The following is a 23,388-nucleotide window of genomic DNA, read 5'->3' as shown; positions in this document are numbered from 1 at the left end:
AAACACCGAATTGCCGACGAAGACAGTGAAAGCTGTGACACATGTTAGCGGTGCGTTAGAGTCCGCGGCCGGAAGCTCTCTAGAGATAAATTATGAGAAAGCGGCGACGGAAGCAATTGCCAAAGTGAAACAAGATCTGGCTGCGAAAGAAATAGAGCAACGACTAAAGTTGGAGATCGAAAGACAGAATTTTAACGAAGCATTAACCGGATCGAACTCAATACCAGAGGCTAGAACGGGCTCAATGAAGACCGGGAATTGTAACACCGTGAAAATGGTGACAGGTAAACCTTTTGGGATATCGAAAATCGGAGCAAGAATAATGTCGATAATCACAGTGGGCGGACACGAGGTAACCAGAAACTTGAGCGAGCCGAGCGACCAGACGATAATGCACATTGACGTGTATGCAGACTACTTGAGTGGAATAAGTCCACAAACGACTTCTAGAGCGCTCAGGGCACTACTCACGAGAGGGGGCAGCAAATCGGTACGTGTTGATAATAGGTACACTGAAGCTTATGGTCCACACGAGGTCATGCTGAATATAGATGGAATCAACATCTATACAAAGACGATGATAACATGCGACGAAGACCTAATTGGACAAATCTATGTAGGGAAAGAAGAATTGAAAGTAAGATCGATCGGACACTGTGCCATGCTTGAAGAAGATGCAATGCACATCGGGACGGAAGCAGACGTGACAGGGCACGTGCTAGACATAAATGGCAAAAAGACTCAGTTGCGTGGATTACTTGACACGGGAGCAGTCTTGAGCGTCATACCAATCGAAACATGGGAAAAGATGGGCTTTGACAAAGGTGACTTGATAGACTCGAGAATACGGCTGTCAGCTGCAAACAAAGGGGCCCTACGGGTGCTGGGCAGGACGCCGATAATAGCCCTCAATTTGGGGGAACGTAACCTGTGGATGAGCTTCATCGTGGTAGAAAACCTAGATGAATCTGACCAATTCATTTTGGGCAGAGACTTCATCAGGAATTTCGACGTAACGATTGATCTAAATAATGCAATGTTCAGGATACGGAATCCGGATAGGAGGTACGCAATCAAACCGGTAAATTTAATAATGGCGAATGAAAACAAAGCACCGGTATTCTTGAGTAGGAGAGTGAGGTTAAAAGCTAATGAAGCGGCAATCGTAAGCTTGAGGATGAAAAATTATAATGAACTAAGTGACAACAAGCAAGTGTGTATAGTTCCGAATCCCAATAGTCAAAGCGCTGCTGTTTTAGGAAGATCATTTTCGATAACGAAGAGCGGCCTCTGCGTCAGTGTCTTGTTGAATACCCTTGATATACCGATCACGATACAGAGAGGGAGGAAGCTGGGATATGCTTTACCAGTTAAAACTCGATACGAAACAATTGAAAACTCAAAACAAAATGAAGTTGTTGATTGTCCTAATCACAGGGACAAAATTTGTATCTCGAGACGATTGCAGAGAATAAAAGATTCTTCAAGTCTTATCAAATCACTTAAGTCAGAAACGGACGATGGGCTTTCGAGCTGTTCGAACTTTCCAGAGCGACCCACACTAGATGAAATGCAAACTGATAAACCGGTTCTGCCGGAGATTGAACATTTAAGGGGCAAACTGAAAGATGAACAGCTCGAAGCTATCAAGGACGTACTAGAGCGGAACGAGGAGGTTTTTTCAAGGCATAAGGCGGATATCGGGTGTTGTAATTTTGTTGAACATGAAATAGAACTTGAGGAAAACGCGGTGCCACACAGGGAGGGGGCGAGGCGCATGACCCCACACAAATCGGACGCGTGTAGAAAAGAAATCGAAACGTTACTAGAGTATGACATGATAGAACCATCCAAGTCACCGTGGGCGTGTGGAGTAGTGATGGCCAAAAAGAAAGTCGACCAGTTAAGGTTTTGTTGTGACTTTCGATACCTGAACTCCGTCACGGTAAAGGATGCCTATCCCATACCTAGAATTGATGAGAGCCTCTCGAAGTTAGGTGATGCGAAATTTTTTACGACTCTTGATTTAGGCTCGGCCTTTTGGCAGGTACCATTAAGGAAGCAAGACAGGGACAAGACAGGGTTCGCCTGTGAGTTGGGTCTGTTTCAATGGAAACGGATGCCGTTTGGACTCTGCAATGCAACAGCCACGTTTCAGCGGCTGATGGCACACGCGTTGATAGGCGTGACGAAGAAGTACGGCAACCTGGTAATGTGCTACGTGGACGACGTGGTAATAGCAACGCCAACACTAGAAGACCACATCGAGAGGCTTGACGAGGCTTGAGAGTGAGGTTAAAAGCTAATGAAGCGGCAATCGTAAGCTTGAGGATGAAAAATTATAATGAACTAAGTGACAACAAGCAAGTGTGTATAGTTCCGAATCCCAATAGTCAAAGCGCTGCTGTTTTAGGAAGATCATTTTCGATAACGAAGAGCGGCCTCTGCGTCAGTGTCTTGTTGAATACCCTTGATATACCGATCACGATACAGAGAGGGAGGAAGCTGGGATATGCTTTACCAGTTAAAACTCGATACGAAACAATTGAAAACTCAAAACAAAATGAAGTTGTTGATTGTCCTAATCACAGGGACAAAATTTGTATCTCGAGACGATTGCAGAGAATAAAAGATTCTTCAAGTCTTATCAAATCACTTAAGTCAGAAACGGACGATGGGCTTTCGAGCTGTTCGAACTTTCCAGAGCGACCCACACTAGATGAAATGCAAACTGATAAACCGGTTCTGCCGGAGATTGAACATTTAAGGGGCAAACTGAAAGATGAACAGCTCGAAGCTATCAAGGACGTACTAGAGCGGAACGAGGAGGTTTTTTCAAGGCATAAGGCGGATATCGGGTGTTGTAATTTTGTTGAACATGAAATAGAACTTGAGGAAAACGCGGTGCCACACAGGGAGGGGGCGAGGCGCATGACCCCACACAAATCGGACGCGTGTAGAAAAGAAATCGAAACGTTACTAGAGTATGACATGATAGAACCATCCAAGTCACCGTGGGCGTGTGGAGTAGTGATGGCCAAAAAGAAAGTCGACCAGTTAAGGTTTTGTTGTGACTTTCGATACCTGAACTCCGTCACGGTAAAGGATGCCTATCCCATACCTAGAATTGATGAGAGCCTCTCGAAGTTAGGTGATGCGAAATTTTTTACGACTCTTGATTTAGGCTCGGCCTTTTGGCAGGTACCATTAAGGAAGCAAGACAGGGACAAGACAGGGTTCGCCTGTGAGTTGGGTCTGTTTCAATGGAAACGGATGCCGTTTGGACTCTGCAATGCAACAGCCACGTTTCAGCGGCTGATGGCACACGCGTTGATAGGCGTGACGAAGAAGTACGGCAACCTGGTAATGTGCTACGTGGACGACGTGGTAATAGCAACGCCAACACTAGAAGACCACATCGAGAGGCTTGACGAGGTGTTCGCGTGCATGAAAAGATCGGGGCTGAAGTGTAAACCATCAAAGTGCGAGATACTCAAGGACTCGATCAAATACTTGGGCAGGATGGTAGATAAACACGGTATCAGACCTGACCCAGACGCCGTGGAAGCAGTCCTAACCTGGAAATCACCGAAGACGGAACACCAGCTGATGAGCTTCCTGGGTTTCGCCAACTATTATAGAGAATTCATCAAGGGATATGCGGACAAAGTATACCCGATGCAACAATTAATGAGACATAAGGGCAAGAAGTTCACGTGGAACAACGCGGCAGAAGAGTCATTCCAGAGAATAAAGAAAGAGCTGTGTGAGGCACCAGTACTGGGTATGCCGACTGAGAAAGGGATGTACGTGCTAGACACGGATGCATCAGTAGTCGCTATTTCTGGGATTCTCCATCAAGAACAAGAATGGAATGGGAAGACAGTCTTGAGACCAATAGCATACGGGAGCAAGGTCCTAAGTGACACAGAAATGAAGTACGGAGCACCGAAAGCAGAGATGTTCGCGGTGGTCACCTTTGTCGAAAAATACAGAGCATACTTAGGCAGTGAGCCCTTCAAGCTGCGAGTCGACAACCGAGCACTAAGCTGGCTGAAAACGTACTCAATGGACCAGAGCTATATTGGGAGGTGGATAGTTCGCTTGGATGGATACAACATGATAATTGAGCACAGAACACGAGATAAACATCAAAATGCTGACAGCTTGAGTAAGAAGACGGAGTTCTACGAGAGGCAAGAACAAAGAGAGGCGGACAGACCTGAGATCAAAGACGGCTTCTCCTTTATGGACAAAGAAACGTACGACAGTCTTCCACTCACGAGATGGCTGGACAAATCAGGCAAACCGATTGAAGATCATCCCGAATTGCCGAAAGAGCCTCTTGAAAAGACCATCTTGAAGAGAAGCAGAGGGATTCCGGTAGGAATAATGCTCAAGTCCAAGATCGTGAGGGAAACACTCAAGGCAAAAGGTTATGATCTCATCCAGGTAGAGGAGGGAACGGTCCGAATAGATGAAGACTTAATGAGGTTGCTTGAGAAACTATCAGATGACAAGCCCGTGATCCAAGGGAAAGGTCAGGAGGCACCGGAACTAACCATACTTCGGAGAGAAGAAACAGTGAACAATACTGACGTCTCAAAAGGAAGCATCACTGATAGCAAGGAAGTTGTGCGATCACTAGTTGAAAAAATCCCCGATAAAATTCTGGAGCAGACAAAAGTCAGGGATAAGAAAGTAACATTCAGAGAAGAAGTTGAACACCTGGGACTAGATCAAGAGTCCGGGGAGTGGTCCAGATTCATGGAAGAAGACGAAACCGGAGAAGGGAAATTGTCCGGGGAGCGTGAAGAATGGGATGAAGACTCGGATGAGAGCAGCGAAGACCAAGACAGTCTATGCATGATACTGGCGGAAGAGAAGATAAGACAGCACGACAGGGAATTACAGACGGATCCATCTTCAGGGACGTACAATCTGGAAATACAAGAGGTACGAGGTGGTGAAGAGCTCGAGAAAATAGCAGTTTCAAGAAAACCACTAAGGGAACTATCGTGCAACTCAAACGTCAGAACGAATCTGGTACCAGAAGACGACATGAAAATCGTGAAAAGGATGATATGTGTGAAGCTGAGCGATGACATCCACAACCCTGGTGAAATGAATGGACAGATCATGGCGCTAAAGGAGCACGTTAAGGCGAGATACAGGCTGTCTGACCTAATAAGGGCCCAGAGGAATGACAAAATGACAAGTAACCTCTCCAAATGGATCCATTCGGGAGTCAAGGAGAAGGGGGAACTTGAGGAAGACAGCTACAAGATCTTGAGCCAGTTCTCCAAAGAAAAGAGAGATTTACTTTATCACACAGCTGAAGGGGTGGTAGCGTGCAAGAGAAGAGATGAGGAAAAAATATTACACAAACACAACCTCATCATACTACCACAATTGTACCAAACGGAGGTGCTTTTCAGATCACACGACCAGATGGGCCACCAGGGGATAGATAAAGTACAACAAAGGATACTTCACAGGTTTGATTGGCCGGGAATGAGAAAAGCTTGCGAGAGATGGGTGAATGCCTGCCTAGCATGCCTTCAAGTAAAAGACCCAAGGAAGATGAAGTTTCCCCTCAAGTCTGTCGAGAGTTCGGAATTCAATGAAGTGGTGCAGATAGACCATCAGAAAATCTGCATGACGGAGTCGGGTTATAACCAAATACTACTTATAATAGATCACTTCACCAAGTTGGCGGAAGCGGTTCCGTGCCAGACAGCCTCGGCAGAGGAGACATGTGATCACCTGATAACGCATTGGATATCGCGGTATGGTTGTCCAATGACTTTCCAGTCGGACAACGGCAAGGCTTTTGTGGGGGACTTGACAAAAGAATTGATGAAGAGATCACACATTGCTCAAGCGCACTCGACGACCTATCATCCACAGACCAATGGGTTGGTAGAGAGACAGAACAGGACACTGGTCAACATGCTCAGGGTGTACTGCTCGAGATACATGACGGACTGGGACAAATACCTGCCACAGGTAGTAGGAGCCTATAATAGTACTCAGCACTCAACGACGGGTATCAGTCCTTTCATGATGTTGACAGGCAGGGAAAGGGCAATGCCTATAACATTCTTCCACCCGGAGTACGAGGGGAAGAGGACGTCACCTCAAGCATACGTGAAGGAAGCGATCAAAAGACAACAAGAGCTAAACGAGCTATGTCGGAGAAACACGGCGCAAGCGCAAATGAGGCAACGCAAGAAATATGACGAAAAGATACTAAGAGCAAAGCCATACGAAGTGGGCCAATACGTGTGGGTCTTCCAAAATGTCATACCGCCCAAGGGAACAAAGAAACTACTCAAGAAATGGAGAGGACCGTTCATGATTACGGAAGTACATCAACAAGGACGGTTCTATCGCTTGAGTACAGGGCGAGCAGCACATTACGAAAATCTGAAGCCTCATGTCCCGTCCCCGGAGGACTGGTGCCTACCAAAAGACATGGAAGGTCTTGAGTACCTGGTGGTGGAACCAGCGTGCGAAGTGAATGAGAAAGGCACTAGAGAGAAAAATGATGGTAATGAGAACTTGAGTTTGGACGACAACGAAAAGATAGAAGTGGAGTCGGATGCAGGTTCATTTGTAGAAGAAGACTGGAACGACCCAGAGCAAAACGAGGTACCGAAGTGGATGGAGCCGGATCGACCAACACCACCGGAAACCAGGACTGGCAATCGTAAACGCACAGGCATGAGGTACAATAGGTACGGGGATGACTTCTTGATCGATAAGATACAGCCAGACAAGTTGGGCGATGAACTACTAAGCGCAGGCGAACTGGAAGCCGGAGAGGAATGGCAGGTCATTGACGATGGTGGACATTATCCGCAGGATGATTACTCGACGCCAGAATTGGAGACGGATCTCGAACAGAGTGAGATAGAAAGGAGGGAGAACACGAACTTGAGGATTCTAGAGTGGATGCGTGATGTCAAGGACGAGAGCCGCGAAGGACAAAGCATTCAGCAAATCGATGTATCAGCAGCAAATTACATGAAGACAGAGGACCCTCTTTTCGGATGGACAGCAACAGACAGGCCACTGGACATCCCTAAGGACAATTCAGACCCGACTACATCGACGGGGACGTCGATAAATATTTTTGTCCGGGGAGTGGGGGTAGGACTTACCCACACCGAAAATTTGATGATAAAGAAGCTCAAGGAAGTGAGGGAAACAAGCGGATTGGAACTGGAGGAAGAAGAACCAGAGCCTACCATAGGAAGGAATTTCAAAACGAAATTCGAAATACCCAATGAATACTCAGAGAACATCATGATAACAGATAGCGACTTCATCCTGTCAAACAGGACCAGCGCGATCTGCATCACGGCGGATATGAGTTTCAAATCAAGATTGGAGGCTGACTTCAAAAGAGAGTACCAGAACGTAGAGTTTCTGTTCAGACAGAGGCCAGGACTGGGAGGCATAGCAGCGCTTCCACCGTCAGTGGCACAAGTCCCGGGCAAATACCTCTGCTTCCTAGTAACGAGAGTCAACGACAGAAACACAATTGATCCCGAACACGTGATATTGGCGCTGACAAGACTACGTGACTTCATGATTGAAAGAGGAATAGTGGAGGTCTCGATGCCGGTGTACGACCCAAACAGGGGCAAACTGAGCTCGAGGGAATTGTACGCTATCCTACATGTGGTCTTTGCAGAAACAGAGATAATGGTGCATCTTCACAAGAAGTACTACTTGAGCATCGCCTGAGTCGGGTACATGGAGGTATCAGGTCGGGTGTGAGGGAGGAGTCTTGAGTCAGGTACTGGGGTGCGGCGCAGGTAAAGGGATCTTAAGATGTGATTGGCATGACAATTGAATTTTAAAAGAAAGAATTGATGGTGCTAAAACATAAAATGAATCTGCATGTTCTTAAGGGAGATCCAATCAAATTGTTTTAAGTGATATGTGAATGATAAGATTTTAATCATATGGGTAGAAGGGGGGTCTCTAGGTTAGGAACGTGACATACTAAGTTTTAATGAGCTTTATGTTTTCAGATCAAGTTTGAAAACAAAGTTGAATATCCAACTACACTCAAGCGAGAAACAGAAAAAGAGAATCTTGATTGAACACGCGACAATCCGGATCTACAGCAAGTGCTTGCAAGAGAAGATTTCTAGAGATTTCTTGAATTGGGTAATACTTGAGTTGGTAAGGTAATTCTTGAGTTGGTAAGGTAATTCTTGAGCTGGTTGACATCTATCTACACACATCCCGAAGTTATAAAGAATGGCAGACCGATTCTGGAACTCTATGCCCACGGCTCTGCAGAGGCCCACTCTTGACGAGCTGTACAGACGCTTGAGGGACCTGGACCACACCCAGATCGACGAGAGAATGGCGGTGATGCTGAATGCGATCCTCCAGTTGGAGGACCAGGGCGAGTGCAGGGAGTCTGCGACGGAGGCTGTCTTGATAGTCGGCTACACCACTGAGGGCATATCAAATCGAGCACAGACCAGATGGTTGTCTTGGAATGCGGATGGAGGAGTAAGGGGCTTTGACTTGGCAAGAAATCCTGGCCTGAGTAACAACACCGAACACGGCGCAGGAGAGTTCCCGCTACCGACGAGGCCGACAGCGAGATCCACGGGCCAGAGCTCGAGTAAGGTGCCGTCGATGTCGCGAGCGCAACAGACGACCGAGGCATATCCGGAGCTGGGAGTCCTAAGGAAAGAGCTTGAGAAGGCGCTGAAGGAAAGGAATAAAGCGAACCTCGATCGGGATCAGGCGAAGTTGGATAGGGAGAGGCTTCAGCTGGAGAGAGACCAGGCAGTTGACGAGCGGGATCAGACGTTGAAATTACTTGAGATGCTAAGGGCGGAACATCAGCAGGAGCTAAAGGTGCGGGAGAACGCCGCGAATCGCGATCAACTAAAGTCGGAGTTGGAAAGGATAGAACAACGACAACGCGAGCTGGACGCACAAAAGGGAGCCAGGTCAAACGAACGAGTGGTGACAAGCTCAAGGCCAGAGTCGCGCATGGAGGTGGATGAAGCTCCCAGGGCTAGAGGACGGTTCAACCTTGACCGCGAGGCCAGGGAACACATGAGTGAAGGGTTGGAGGTCTGGATACCGAATGACGCGACGCCCTCCTTGCGCAATCTAGAGACCCAACCTGTACGTCCTCTGATGGATGTGGTGTTACCAGGATATACACCAACCTCGACCTCGAGCGGTAGTCAGGTGAGTGGCGCCTCATCGCGCCTGAAGGAGCTGGGCGAGAAATTGCAGCAGCAGAGTCGTGAAAGAGCGACAAGGCCAGAGCTTCCACCAACTTGGAGGGAACAGCCGGTCAGAAACGTCGTGATCGCGAGCTACAAGAAGGACACAGAGGGGAACTACCACAAGCATAGTCGGCTGGACTGGAATGCGGAACAGCAAGCCAGGAGGGACTGCTTCCACGACGCAGCCTGGGTGCAGTATCTAGCGCCACCTCGTGTGCCAGAGGGTGCGGTTCACCTGATTATAGGGGACAGCCTGGTGCGGGTGTTGACCCAGATCCGGTCACATTGGCAGACGGGAGTCTTGAGTTTCGCTGGAGCTGCTACGCCACAGATGTTGGCAACTCTGGACATGCTAGGAATGACCAAAGTTTACACAGTCACCTTGATGGTTGGGACCAACGACGTGTCGAGAGGAGAAGCAAGGAAAGTGACGAGGCTAAGCGACAAGATAAGTTGCCTTCTTGAGGAGCTGAGGATCCAAATGGATCCCATCCTGCTGACGATATGCACGGTCCCCTATAACATGATGTTTGATCAACACTCCCTAGAGATGAACCAGAGGGTGCGGAGCCTGAACAAGGCGATCAGAGAAATACACCGAAACAGTGTGCTTCCTCTCAGGCTGTTAGACGTTGCAGAACGCATGGAGAACAAGGGATTCCCTGAAGACACCTCGAAAGATGGAATCCATTTCGATAGGCCAAGGGGAGCTGAGTGGCTGAACGACGTCTTCCAGGTTCAGATAAACACGCTAGAAGCGGACCTGCTGGAGACAGCCCAATTCACTTTAGGGCCACCTCCCAACCCACCATTCCTTGCCTCGAGGGCCTTGGCTGGTCGATTGGGAGCGAGAGTTGATACTAGAGATAGCTCGAGGAGCAATCAGACCCGATTGCAGAGTGCCACACCAATGGAGTCGGAGGAGGTAGAGTCATCAACACCTCCGACCTCGGCGATGTCCTCCGTGGTGGTGGCAGATGGCAGGAGAGAAAAGAAGTCTAGGGAGACTACCCGCTTGAGATATCCTGAGAAGGTGAAGGAACTGGATCTAGAGACTTTGGAATGCAGACGAGAGTTGGCGGAAACCCTGGGGATCGAACGAGTGTCGCATGAGGACTTGAATAGACATCATTGCGTAGACTGGTTGAAAGCACACGAGGCGCATTTCTCGAGAACGAAGTTAATGGAGACTACAGACCTGACTGGAATTCCCACAAAAACGATCATGGGACCCATTAACTACAGGCCTCTTAAGCAGCTAGGGAGTCCTGGACTTATAGCAGAACCTCCCAAGCACCGAACTGGCATCGCCAGGATCAAGTTGGCAACCCCGGCGCAATTGAAGGTAGTAGACAAGCTGCTCAACCCGGGGGGGATGGAGTTGCCTGACGCTGCTTACGAAGGTCCAAGGTTGGCAGAGGATCCCAGGTACGGGAAGCCCTGTGGCGGTACCCAATTGGCCAAGACTCTGGCAGTTTATGATAGAGCAGATCCAGCTGCTGCAAGAGTGATCATTGTGGCGGGATCAGACTTCGAAGGAACGTCTCCCAAGTTGTTCTGGCCGGAGACTCTGGTATACTCTTTGCCAGGAGCCGAATTGAACCAGATGTTGACCCTAGTGGTGGCAATAAAGTCGGAGATGCCCTGTGAACCTGAGCTGCTATTGTTTGCAGGAATGAATGACCACCTGCACGCGATGGGACTTCTTGAGCAACTGAAGGGCAAAGAGATTCCGACATCAAAGAAGATATGGGAGGCTATTCAGGCTTTATTTGCGGCGATGAATGAGGTACAAGAGAACGTAGCCTCGAGATTTGGGTCCAAGACAAAGGTGGTGTTTACCACATCCCCAGGATACGCCAGCATGCCACCCGCCCTACAATTCGTGTATGCGGTCTTAATCTTGATAGCGGAAGGGAGTGAATGGCGGATTCTGATGGCAGCCCCCAATCGAGAGCTGGAGCCAGTAAACTTGAGACTTTACAGATCAGAATTACCAGCGGCATGGGCTGACATATCTCATGCGCTGAGGGGCTTTTACGGACTAGCCGATGTCTTGATTGTATTGGATGAGGTACTCTTGCTAGAGATATCGAACTTTGCTAGACAACTCAAGTTCAGCCCAGTCATCGGGGACGATCACCCGGCGATAAACCAGTTGACGGCCAGCCTGTGGTTCCGGAGTATGGATGTGAAAGTCGCAAATTCCACCAGCAGGACTAGAGGTCCCAGCAACGAGAGAAGAAATGTGGTCGAGACGGAGAAACAGTTAGAATCGATGAAATATCGCTTGACCCAAGAGAATGGCTGGTGGCCATTCCTGACACCAAGGCTGGAGAACGCCACGAATAAAACGATGGAGGAAGCACCACTCCTCGTGAAACAAATCTGGAGTTTTCTAGAGAAGCAACTGGAGCTAGCTGAAAGGAGAGACATGACGGTGGTTAGATTTGTCTCGGCCGCCAATGAAGTGACGATTGGAGGATTTTGGAGAGAGCACGCCAACGGCGAATTGAAAACTAGGAGAGATTACGAGATTCTCAAGTTCTTGAGTCCTTGCTGGGAGAGAGAATTCTTGGCAGGAGTGTTCGGCACCACGGCGACTATCTTCGGAGCCTTCGTGCAGGAGATACTGGGCATGCCCATCAGCCTGCTCTTGGCCCTGTATTTGGTCTACCCCAGATACTTGTTCAATATGGGTCCAGCATATATGTTTAGTCGGGGAGTGGAGACACTTCGAGTTGATGGGTATCTGGCACTAGTGCTCTTGACCCATGGGGAATTGGTGTCGTTTCATCGGTTAATGGATTATGGAGAACCTCTGTCTATGGGGAAAGTCCACACGAGCATTGAAACCAGCTCCTACAAGTGCGCCGCAGGGTTGAAGACACTGCTGGTGCAATACCTCATGATGCAGAATCGATACATGACGGGTGAAGATGAAAACCCAACCTCGAGAGAAGAATGGGAGAAGGCGAACAGAGGGATGCCTCTGTTGACGGACCTGTGTCTGGCAATGAGGTCGGACCCAATGGGGATAATCCGAGGTCTGGAGGAGGTGGTGACCTGCATCTATGGTCCAGCAGTAACGTACGCGTTTCCAGATCCCCTGGTGATAACGTATCGTCACTCGGTGACGCACTTGAGTCTCATCAGCGTACTGGATGGTGCAGCACTGAATTGGTGTCAGCAGGAAGTGCTCAGGGCGCGTATGAGCAACACGGTACTCTTCGGAAAAGTGAAAGATGCTGAGATGATGGTGTGCAATTTCAGGGGACAAATGCAATGCAGAATGGGAGGCAAGCGAGAGGGCCCTATTGAAATGTATCCCAAATTCTGGAACTTGAACCCATTGACGGCGGACGGACGAGAAATCTTGAGAATTCCTGCCTGGAAGGAGTGCTTCGCACTGGTGAAGAGGGAGCTAGAGACCATAATGGAGAAAGAAATCCTCCCGGCAACCATGCCTGAGTTCCCAATAGTCAGGAGGATGACCTTAGGTATGAATAGTCCCTTGGTAGTTCCCTCCATAATGGCGAGGATGAGGGCGGAGGAAATGCAGAAGGATTTCACTGATGGCTGGGACCCCCTGTTCATTGGCTACACGGCGGCGGTCTATTTCCATACCAGCGAGATGAAGGTAAATTCGTGGACGACGCAAGCGAAAAAGAGTAGAGGTTCGCAGCCCCCAGGGTATGAGGTGAGGAAAGTCTTGAGAACTCTTGAGAAGGAGGGACTTGATAACATGTTGCCCATATGGGATGATGGCAGGATGATCGTGATGGAGGGGCACGTCGCACTGGTGGACGACATGAAATTTGCCACGAGAAAATATAAGGCGCCCTATGGCTTGGAACAGGTGGAAATAAGACAGGAAGGAACAGAGCTAGATGCAGCGGGTCAACTGCACGTAGCACTGACGGAATACAAGAAGCTGGATCCTGCGACACCATCACCACTGTCCGTGGACACGCCTGGAGACAAGAGGAGCGGACCCGTTGAGGATCGATTCAAAAGAATTCTTGAGAGAAGAAGAAATGAATCGGAGGAAGAAAGTATGGATGAAACTCTCAGTGAAGCTGGAGAGGACATGGAGGTGGGGAATACACCTGAACCAGGGCCATCAGGGGAGGAACTCACCACTCAAGAGCTGTTGAAAGACTTGAGCGAAGAGAATTGGGCAGATACTGCCACACCACCTCTGAACCCGTCCCCGCGGAAGAACCTAGAATTGCCATTGGCAGGTGAGACCTTCAATATGGGGATGTTACTCTTGAGCTCGGAGGAAAGGGGGAAGAACACGTTCGAAGGGAACAGGGACATATTCTTGGGATCTCTCGAGGATGACGCTTGGCAGGAGTTCCTGGAGGAATTCAATCGAGAAGTGGGCAGCGAGACGACGCTGGACAAGTTCAAGAAGGAACTGTGGGACGCAGTAGTGAGATTCGGGGAACCGCTCCTGATAGGAACGGGCCTGGATGAGAAAGCAAGAAAAGAGCTGCTGAACAAGCTAGTGGAGCTGAGGAACGCACGATCGAAGACTAGAAAAGAGAAATGTGAGGACAGCTCTACTCTGAAACAAAAAACTGTGGATAAAATGGTTGATGATATAAAAAGGGATAAGGTTGGGACTAGTAATATGATTAAAAGTACTAATATCCTTAAGGCTCGAGCAGGGGGGAGGCAAGAGTTGGAAGGAGTGGATGGAGAGGTCGAATCAATGATGATAGCCACAACCCCCTCGAGCAGAGATGTGAAGACTCGCAAGAGGAAGAGAGAAGTGGAAGGATGGGGTAGTCCTTCAGTGGATGCTGTTTCGGAAGGAAACTTGAGAGAGACGGCGCCCATCGTTTTGGCCCGATGCAAGACGGCGGCATACAAGAACAGCTCGGAGCTCAGGAAACCACTTGAAGTGGAAAAGGAAATAGAGGTTTCCACCAGTTCGACGTCAGAAGAAGACTTCAAGCCTCAGAAGGTAAACGTGAAGAGAGGTTCAACGAACGGACAGGTAGGGGAAGTGGAGATCGGCAAAGAATGGATCTCGAAGGCACATCAGGACATGGGCAAACAAGTGACGAGTGATCCATTGGAGAGGAGCAAGACGAGGAACACTTCCCGGACGTGGTGGGTGGCCCTCGAAACATTGAAGGAAATGGAGGACTGCTTGAAGAAGTTGGACAGTGGAATAGCTCGCAGGCGACGCAATTGGGCCACCCAGCAAAAAGCCGAGGTTAATAAGATAGAGATGGCAAGTCATCTGAAGAGGTCCTGGCAGAGTTTGTTGAAGGATCATTTTGAAGAGGCGATGAGAACATCCTCATCAGCACCGCCACTAATGGCGAATCCCTTCGTTAGAACTGCGGGACAATTAATGTTCACCTGGAGTCTGGTGGGAATAGAGTTGGAGACATTGACCTCGTATGACAGGCTGAAGTTGGGAAGCAAGAAGCTAGAGGTGTATCAGGCACTGATGCAACACGTGGCCAGGGACAATTCAGGCTTGAGCCTGGCTAGAAGAAAAGATGCCACATGTTTCTTGAGATGGACAATGTCTATGATGTCTGATAGCACCATCCTGGCATGCCACCAGAGAGCAAGTGGAAGTAAAACCATGGAGAGAAGAGTCTCAACGATCATCTTGAACGTATATCAGAGTACAGGAATAGAGAAAGAAGATAGCTCCAGAGTATCCTTGGAGAACCATCGAAAGCTGGACGAGGTACGGAGGTTCTCTAATAAGAAGTTTGAGGAAGAACATGATGTTCACCGTAACCTGGCCTCGGCAGAGCAGTACTCGAGACTCAGCGAGAAGAGGGAATACCAATATGTGTCTGGAGTGATGGGAATAGCCTACAATCCCTTCTTAGACTCGGAAGCTGGAGGAGCCCACAGAAACCATGAGGTAGCGGAGCTACTGAAGTTTTGGACAGAAAGAATAATGGAGATAGACGCGGTGGAGAAAGAGGGGCCGAGCCTGGGCCTGATTCTTGAGGAAACACCAGAGGTGATAAGCATGCCGCGCTCGAACAAGAGAGTTGAAGTGAATATGGGCGGTGGAAATGGCTTGTTAACCACGAACTTGGGAGTGATATGGAAGCTACTAAGACCCTCCTGGTGTCCGCATCCCCATGCGAGTCTGATCGAGGAAACCACTGAGCGGGTGAGGTTGGCACCAACGGAAGATGAAGATCTGGCGAAGTTGAGTGTGCTGCATAAGCTAATCACGCCCCAGATGCAAGAGCCAAGCGAAAGGATGAGCGAACCTGGGTCAGCAAAGAAATTGGAGCCGGGTAGTTGTCTGGATTCGACGTGTGGGAACGGAGAGCACATCTGCGATGGACGGTCATGCGTCAGAATACTGTCGTTTCAAAAAGAAGACCTGATCACTTGGTTCGAAGACATCACAGAAAGGGAGAAAAGTGAAGTGCAAATAATAGCGGAATGCTACGCGAGAACCACGGTGAATATAGCGACAGCTCTCGGATTCTTCTCGAGAATGTGTGGTCTGCAGGCACTGGAGAGACTGGAGTCTGAACATCATTTAGTGACGGCGTTGAGCGTAGAATCTTGGCCCGGGGTGTTGCAGGTGACTCAAAAACACATCCGGAGCTGGAAGGTTGGTCTTGAGGCGGAAATGGGATTTCCCTTGAGCGAAGCTTATGGCTTGCCATTGAACGCGAAGTCGCTGATAGGGTCAATGATGGCCAACTTGTGCGGAAGTCACTACCCGCTACACATGGCGATGGTGGAAGTGTCCAGCCAGAGAATACTGGTGGACAAGGCCTTCTCAGTGCCCAAGTGCGTGAGGTTGGCTCGAATGTCGCATCACTCGCACAAGTTGTTGAGAAAAATCAAAGGGGCAGTACCAAAAGAATTGAGAGATGACTTGAGTGAAATCTGGGGAGAAGATCTTCTGAAGTTGGAAAGAGAAAACACAAGCGATCACGAGAGACAAAACGTGATCGGGAAACCTGTGGGAAGTACTCCAAACCTGGAAGACAACGACACGATGCACGAGAAAATGATGGAGCTTGAGCCTCTCTTGGAAGCCTCAGGGGAGCGTAATCTCAGGAGCATTGAGATCTCTCATGGGGAATGCCCATGCCACTGTTTGGCACAAACGGTGTGGTATCCAGATCACAAGAACCTTTGCCTGGTGTGGGATGTGGAAGAGATTCGGTCGATCGGACTGCCGGATCACCGGCAGAAGGTGACGCTCTTAGTAGTGAGTACGATGTTAGCTCTGAGATGGATAGAAGAGAATATAACGAAGTATCGGGAGGCGACGACGCCAACGGCTGAGTCAATATACGCGATAGACTACAGCAGGAGACTTGAGTTGTTTGAGACTGCGTGCAAAGTATTCGCCATACCAACGGAAGTCAGGCACGTATGGAGTCGCTTGAGGTACTTTCCATGGTTTCGGGCGACACTGACGTCTTGGTTGTACAGGGCAACGAAAGATCACATGAAAAAACATCAAAAAGAGTATCGACAGTTCCAGGCCGAGATTGGGCCGGAAGCTTTCAAGAGACCCCTGCTAACCCATCGTAATGCGATCACGACGGGATGGAAGAGAGTGGGTAAGATGTCTAGAGACAATACCAAAGCGAGGGAGTCGATACTAGAGGAAGACCTGGCGAAGAACGTGAGCTTGAGCCTGCACAACTCCTTTTGCCTGAACCGAGAAGCTAGGGTGAAGGCACTACCCAACCAAGCAAAGAGATTACAGGAACAGAGAGAATGGATGCGATCCTATGAACAGCTGAAGGCTTGGGAGGAGATTGTGATTAGTTCCGATGATGAAGAGGAACTGTTGAGACAGTTTGCCGCATCTAGCACTTCAGGATGCAGTACATCCAAGGCGAAGAGCACGAGATGAATGGGCAAATCGGATGGATCTTGAGTCTTGAGAGGGAAGGGGGGCTTGAGTGTGAATCCGAGTGAAACTTGGATTCACGAAAAAGAAATTTTAACAAAGTAAATATTGTTACTAATATACTACATCTATTATATAAATCAAAATGCTGCATGACAATTTCCTGATTGAATAGGACAAAAGAGATTTTTAAATGATTGGCTTGAAAAGCGAAAAATTCAAAGGTGCAGGTAAATGCAGATTTTGATTGCTGTTTAGCAATAGTGTGAAAATTTTAAATGGTCGTGAATTTTGGGGTGTAGATAATCTTAAATCTGCTGCAAACTTCTGTAAATGACCACTGGCACTGTATCTTGAGCAACACTCGGTTTTTCTGGGACTCACTGGCAGAAGACAGCGCGCGATGAGGACATCGATCTCGAGTCCGGGGAGTATGTGCCAGTCGGTCATATTTGGAAGTTTGACCTTGAGAGAAGCAAAAAACACTTGATTTTGGAGTGAAATTTAATTTTTCAAAATTTCGAATGGAACATGTCATGCACGATTTTCTCGCGATAACTGAAAATCAGAAAAAGAAATCAGAACAATTTCAGAACGATTAAGACACACACGCGGGAAAGTCGCAAGAAAAAACAGTAGGAAATTGCTATTCGCAATTTCCATCACTATAATAATCGAGAGTAGAGCTGTCCCATCTGTGACAGAGACGAGAGCATTCCCTCGAGTTGGATTATTACGATTGGAATACTATTCTTGACTGGACCAGAGTGAACCTTCGGTGGGAAGGTGGACAGCTAGAGTGTCCCAATGGTTCACGAGAACTTGCAGTCTAGAGTAAAAACTTGTTCTTGTTGTTGAAACTGACTAACATTAAACTCATATTAGTTACTTTATTAATTCTTGAGTTGTTTACCGACTTATTTACTTCCTGGTTCTTGAGCGTGCTACAATGTGAGTACTTAATTTAAATTCTAGAGTGTGTTTTATAATTGTTATGTTGAGGTAAGGCGAGTTTTAGGTTGATCCATCTGAAATGGATCAAAGTTACACTGTCTAATAAAAAGTAACCTAACGGATTGTTCCAACCCGGTTTTTAACGGCGTTCATGTATTTTGGGTATCTAGAGACCTAAGTATGGGGACGTTTCTAATTCTAGAGTGGGGGGATATTTTAGTAGTAGCCTTTAAGCTGTAACGGGTCGTAGTCTCATGTCATAAGCGAACCGAACTGGCTCCGACCGTTCTTGAGGTGGGAAAACACAAGAGATAGTGTCCCTGACCCTTGAGCCAGTGGTTATAGGGCCTATTTTTCTTAAGCCTCATGTGTGACTGCAGTAGACGAATGTTACAGTTTCAGAGCTTTCAGTCTTTCTGGGTAACTAAGTTTTTGTATGTTTGCGACCAGTCTTGTCGCCCGCCGTTGAACGTTCTCAATCATGATCTTGTCCTTTTTCAGGTATGGGTTCCAACACTGATTTGCGTATTCCTGGTGCGTTCTCACTAGGGCTTTATATAGGGTTGTTAGTGTCTCAGCGTTAAGATAGATGAAGCTTTTCCGTATTATCGCGACCATGCCGTTGGCCAGCTTTGTTTTCTTGGCAAAGTGCTCACGGAATAGTAGTCTCGAGTCAACTATAACCCCTAAGTCTTTTTCGGTTTGAACATTAATAAGGTATGTATTCCCATCCAAGGTGTAATTTCGTTCCGCTAGTTTTACCCTTCCCGTTAACGTGAGCGTATGGCATTTTGTCATGTTGAACTTCATAAGGCTACCATCAGCCCATTTCGAAATTACATTCAGATCATTTTGCAATTCTTCATCTTCACCTAATGCTGTGACTGATCTGTAGATTTTCGCATCATCTGCGTAGAGGAGCATTTGGAATGTGATTCCATCCCCCATCGAGTTTATGTATATTAAGAACAGAATTGGTCCCAGTACAGACCCTTGTGGGACTCCACTGATGACGGGTGCCCATTCCGAAAAACTTTTGATGACCACCACTCTTTGTTTTCTTTCTGTTAAGAATGAGGTAATCCATTCGAGAGTTTTTCCTCTGATCCCGTATCTCGAAATTGTGTTTAGTAGTCTTTTGTGGGGTACACTATCAAAGGCTTTTTGGAAGTCAAGGTAGATGATATCTACCTTGTTACCTCTGTCCAGTTCTGCTGTCCAGTCGTCAAAAGCTCTCAGTAACTGTAGGGTCGTTGATCGCCCTGCTAAAAACCGGAATTGCTTGTCTGATATGATATTGTTGTTTTCTAGAAATTCAAACAGGTGACGTCTGATGATTTTTTCCATAACTTTACAACAAATGGATGTCAGGCTAATAGGTCTGTAATTGTTAGGATCACTTTTTGCGTCCTTCTTGTGAATTGCTGTTATATTTGCGCATTTCCAATCTTTTGGTATTTCACCTTTCTCCCAAGAACTTTGCATTAAACCACTCATCATTTCAGCTATTTCGTATCGGGATTCTCGCAATACCCGAGGGTGTACGTTATCTGACCCCATTGATTTCGTAGTGTCTAGCGCATTGAGTTCATTTAGGATTGTCTCTTTGGAGATAAAGAGGTCATCTGATATTTGATTTTCTTGGTAATCCACTACTTCCCAGCTGCCTGGTGTTTCGATCGTGAATACAGAACTGAAAAAGTTGACAAGAGTATCAGCTTTATCTTTGTCGTTCATGGCCCACTTGTCTGGTCCAATTTTGAGAGCCGGTATTGTTTCGGTTGTTTTAATTTTCTTATTCACGTAGTTTCAGAACTTTTTAGATTGGTGTTTGATGCTTTTGGATACATCTTCTTCGTGCTTTCGAACACATTGTCGTGTCAAATTCCTGACTTTGTTTCGAGCCGATGTGTAGTTTTCATAGTTTCTTTGGGACTTCTCTTTCTTGAAATCTTTCCAAGTTTTATGTTTATCTCGAAGTACATCTCTTACTTCGGAGCTCATTGGCAATTTGTGTTGCTTTATCCGGATTTTCATTTTAGGTATAAATTTCTTGGTGGCAGAATCAAGAGTACTTTTGAATCTATTCCAATTTTGGTCAAAGGTTAGCAAGTCTTCGTAAATTAGATTAATTTTTAAGTCAGACCTGAGTTCATCGTAGCTTCCTTTATTGTAATTTAGCCTTTCTTTTGAGCGCCTTGTTGTCCCAAGGTTGAATTTTGCTTGTAACAGTGTGTGGTCACCTTTCCCCAGTGGTGAGATGTATTCAATGGAAGATGGTTCTAAGGTTTTATCAGTTAATAAGAGGTCTAGGAGTGACGGTTCATTATGTTTGGTCACGCGTGTTGGTCTGTCAACATGTTGGTAACAGGTTTCTTTGATGTATTAGCGTTTGTAACTCTATGAACTTTTCAGGGTTTAGGGCGTCTACATTCCCGAACCAGAGCTCAAAATGTTATCTGTTTCCGGCGTTAATCTTTGCATCATTTCTATCTCTCTTTTCTTTACTCTGATTATTTTGTTCCCTCTGACAATGTGAATGAAGTTGCCGGGTTCCTCTGTTGTTAAGTTTTTTGCTCGCTGCACTAGGAAGCGGACATTTTCCCTCTGTTTCATGCTCCTGTCTGGAGTGTTTCTCAGGTGTTTTAGCTCATCCTTGGCATACTTCAGTTTTGTCAGATTTTTCATCATGTGTTCAGCATCATCCTGTGTTTCCAGTGTGATTCTCAATGGTCTTGGCCTCGTTTCGTTTTCGTGGTCCTCAGATAATTTTCCAAGTCTAGTGCAATTTTTAACTATTGTTGGTTCAATGTCTCTGCTTGCGCATAGCTCACGGATTAATGACATGTCTTCATTCTGTCGCAGCTTCGGTTCGGTTGATTTACTTTCCGGTGCTTTGTGTATGATTAGATTTCGTTTTCTTCTTAAATATTCTTCCTCTTCTCTTTTTTGCTCAGCTCCAGCTTCAAGGATTATGTCTTTCAGGGGTTTAGTGACATTTGGTTCTGTCTTCCAGGGATTTGCATTCGATCCCATTGTTGGCTGTTCTTTGTTTTTTGTTCCATTCATGAAGTAATAAAAATCCTCTATTAGAATTTTCACGGAATCAACAGTTTTATCCAGATCGGTCCTCATTTTGGATATGTCCTGATGTGTTTTTGGAGTCACTGCGTTTTTCATTAGGTTCTTTACATCCTCGGTACAATTGTCGCAGCACCATGTCCCTTTAGATTTCGACATGTAATCATAAACTGCCGTTGGCATTTTCAAACATTTTGCACAAAAATGTTTTGCACAGTTATCGCACCCCAATACTTGATCCAAGGGATCTCCGTAGTTTTTTCTGTAGGTTACACACGTCCAGGCCTCATCAACCTGTGATTTATTTGTGTTTTTTCGTGTACGGTTACTCATTTTTAAAGACTTCACCTAGGCCGCTCCAGAGCAAATAAGTTCCAGGTAGCTACCAGAGTAAAATGTAAAAAAAAAAGAGTTTCTAACCTTACTGTTTCTTGCTTTTCTTTTTCTTCTTCTTGTTCTTCTTTTGCTTTTGAGGCCTGCTTCTTTTCGTGTTCGTTCTATTGCTTCTTTTTTTCGATTTTCTTTTTCTAAATAGGGGTCTATACTTCTTCACAAGAGACTCGAGGTTGATAAATCGTTTTAATATGGTTTCAAGGAACTTTATTTCCAATATAGTTGCGGGGTGGATTTTCTGGAGGTTGGATTGGTAACACCACTCGTTTTGTTTCCTTCTGGAGATTAGCTTTTTCCCGGCTGATATAACGAGAATATAACGGCTGATTCAGCTTTCGTAGATCTCCGAAGATATTTCTCGTGCCTTCCACTTGGCAATATATAATTGCCTTGATTCTCCAACTATGCTTTCTGAGTGTTTTGATTAGGTTCAGGACTGTTTCTGCTTTCTTATTGTTGAGTCGATGTTTGGTGATCGTGTTATTCAGCACGTCGTGCCAAAGGATTATCTCTTTTTTGTTCCTGAGTGATCCCTTTTCCAGGAGAAAGTCGAGATTCAGGACGTTATGGATAGATTTGGGATTGAGACTCAGTCCTTTCGTTGCAAAACTGATTCGGGACAATACTCTCTTCAATTTATTCGGGGCTACTTCGGTTTAGGCTTTGAGAGAACTGGCTCCAATTATATACACCATTAACAATCTTCACCCACGAAGCTAGAGGCGTGGGACTTGTTAATAGTGTATCGATTCAGTCCTCTAGCTCCGATTATCTGAAATTACACGGTTTGTGAATTTGAAATGGACAAGCTATTTAATAAGTTTATCACAACAATTAGGCTTGGATATAGCGTTTGGATATTCAAACTTTGAAAAATAATTAATTTATACTTTCTGAAAGTTTTGAAAAAATCACAAAAAATCTCACATTTCGACAACTACAAAGAATTGAGCAGTCATACTTAGAGGCAAGATTCGCAATCTTTGATAGTACTCTGACATGACCTAACTACAGGGTTGGGAATTTCAGATTATTAAAAAATCATAATAATTTAAGTTTTCTGAAAGTTTTTGAAAAAATCACAAAAAACGTCATATCTCGAAAATTACAAGGATTTGAGCAGTCATATTTGGAGGCCAGATTGGCGATTTTTGATAGTTTTTTGACAGTACCCAACTACAGAACTGGGATTTTCAAATTTTTAAAAAATCATTATAATTTAGGTTTTCTGAAAAAATCACAAAAAAACTGTAACATTCGTCTACTGCAGTCACACATGAGGCTTAAGAAAACTAGGCCCTATAACCATTGGCTCAAGAGTCAGGGACACTATCTCTTGTGTTTTTCTACCTCAAATCAGTCGGAGCCAATTCGGTTCGCTTGTGACATGAGACTACGACCCGTTACAGCTTAAAGGCTACTAACAAAATATCCCCCCCCACTCTAGAAATGAGAACGTCCCCATACTTAGGTCTCAAAATACCCAAAATACGCGAACGCCGTTAAAAACCGGGTCGGAACAATCCGTTAAGTTACTTTTTATTAGACAGTGGAACTTTGATCCATTTCAGATGGACCATTCTAAAACTCGCCTTACCTCAACATAACAATCACAAAACACACTCTAGAAATTTAAATTAGGGACTCACATGCTGATGTACTCAAGCACAAGGGTAATTAAATGGGTGAGCAGCTCTAGAATTAACAAAGATAACTAGATAAGTTCAGTGTTTATCAGTTTGAATGGTAAAGGTAAGTTTGAACTCTAGAATGTAGTTTTATGTGAACCATTGGGACACTCAAGCT

At 46.3% G+C, this 23,388-nt stretch overlaps 1 protein-coding gene across 1 annotated transcript in view; it reads right to left on the bottom strand.

Annotated features, from left to right (window-relative positions):
- Nucleotides 1–22,419, bottom strand: part of LOC134855521 (uncharacterized) — a 93,399-nt gene extending 70,980 nt beyond the window's left edge. Inside the window, exon 1 of the mRNA XM_063872062.1 lies at nt 22,394–22,419. The gene's annotated coding sequence lies outside the window, so the exon portion shown is untranslated. The remainder of the gene's footprint in view (nt 1–22,393) is intronic.
- Nucleotides 22,420–23,388: the final 969 nt, after the last annotated feature.

The sequence above is a fragment of the Symsagittifera roscoffensis genome, chromosome 10 (genome assembly GCF_963678635.1).
Source record: "Symsagittifera roscoffensis chromosome 10, txSymRosc1.1, whole genome shotgun sequence".
Taxonomy (NCBI): domain Eukaryota; kingdom Metazoa; phylum Xenacoelomorpha; order Acoela; family Convolutidae; genus Symsagittifera; species Symsagittifera roscoffensis.
Note: the sequence above shows the minus strand (reverse complement) of the source record. Positions and strands in the feature narration are given on the sequence as shown.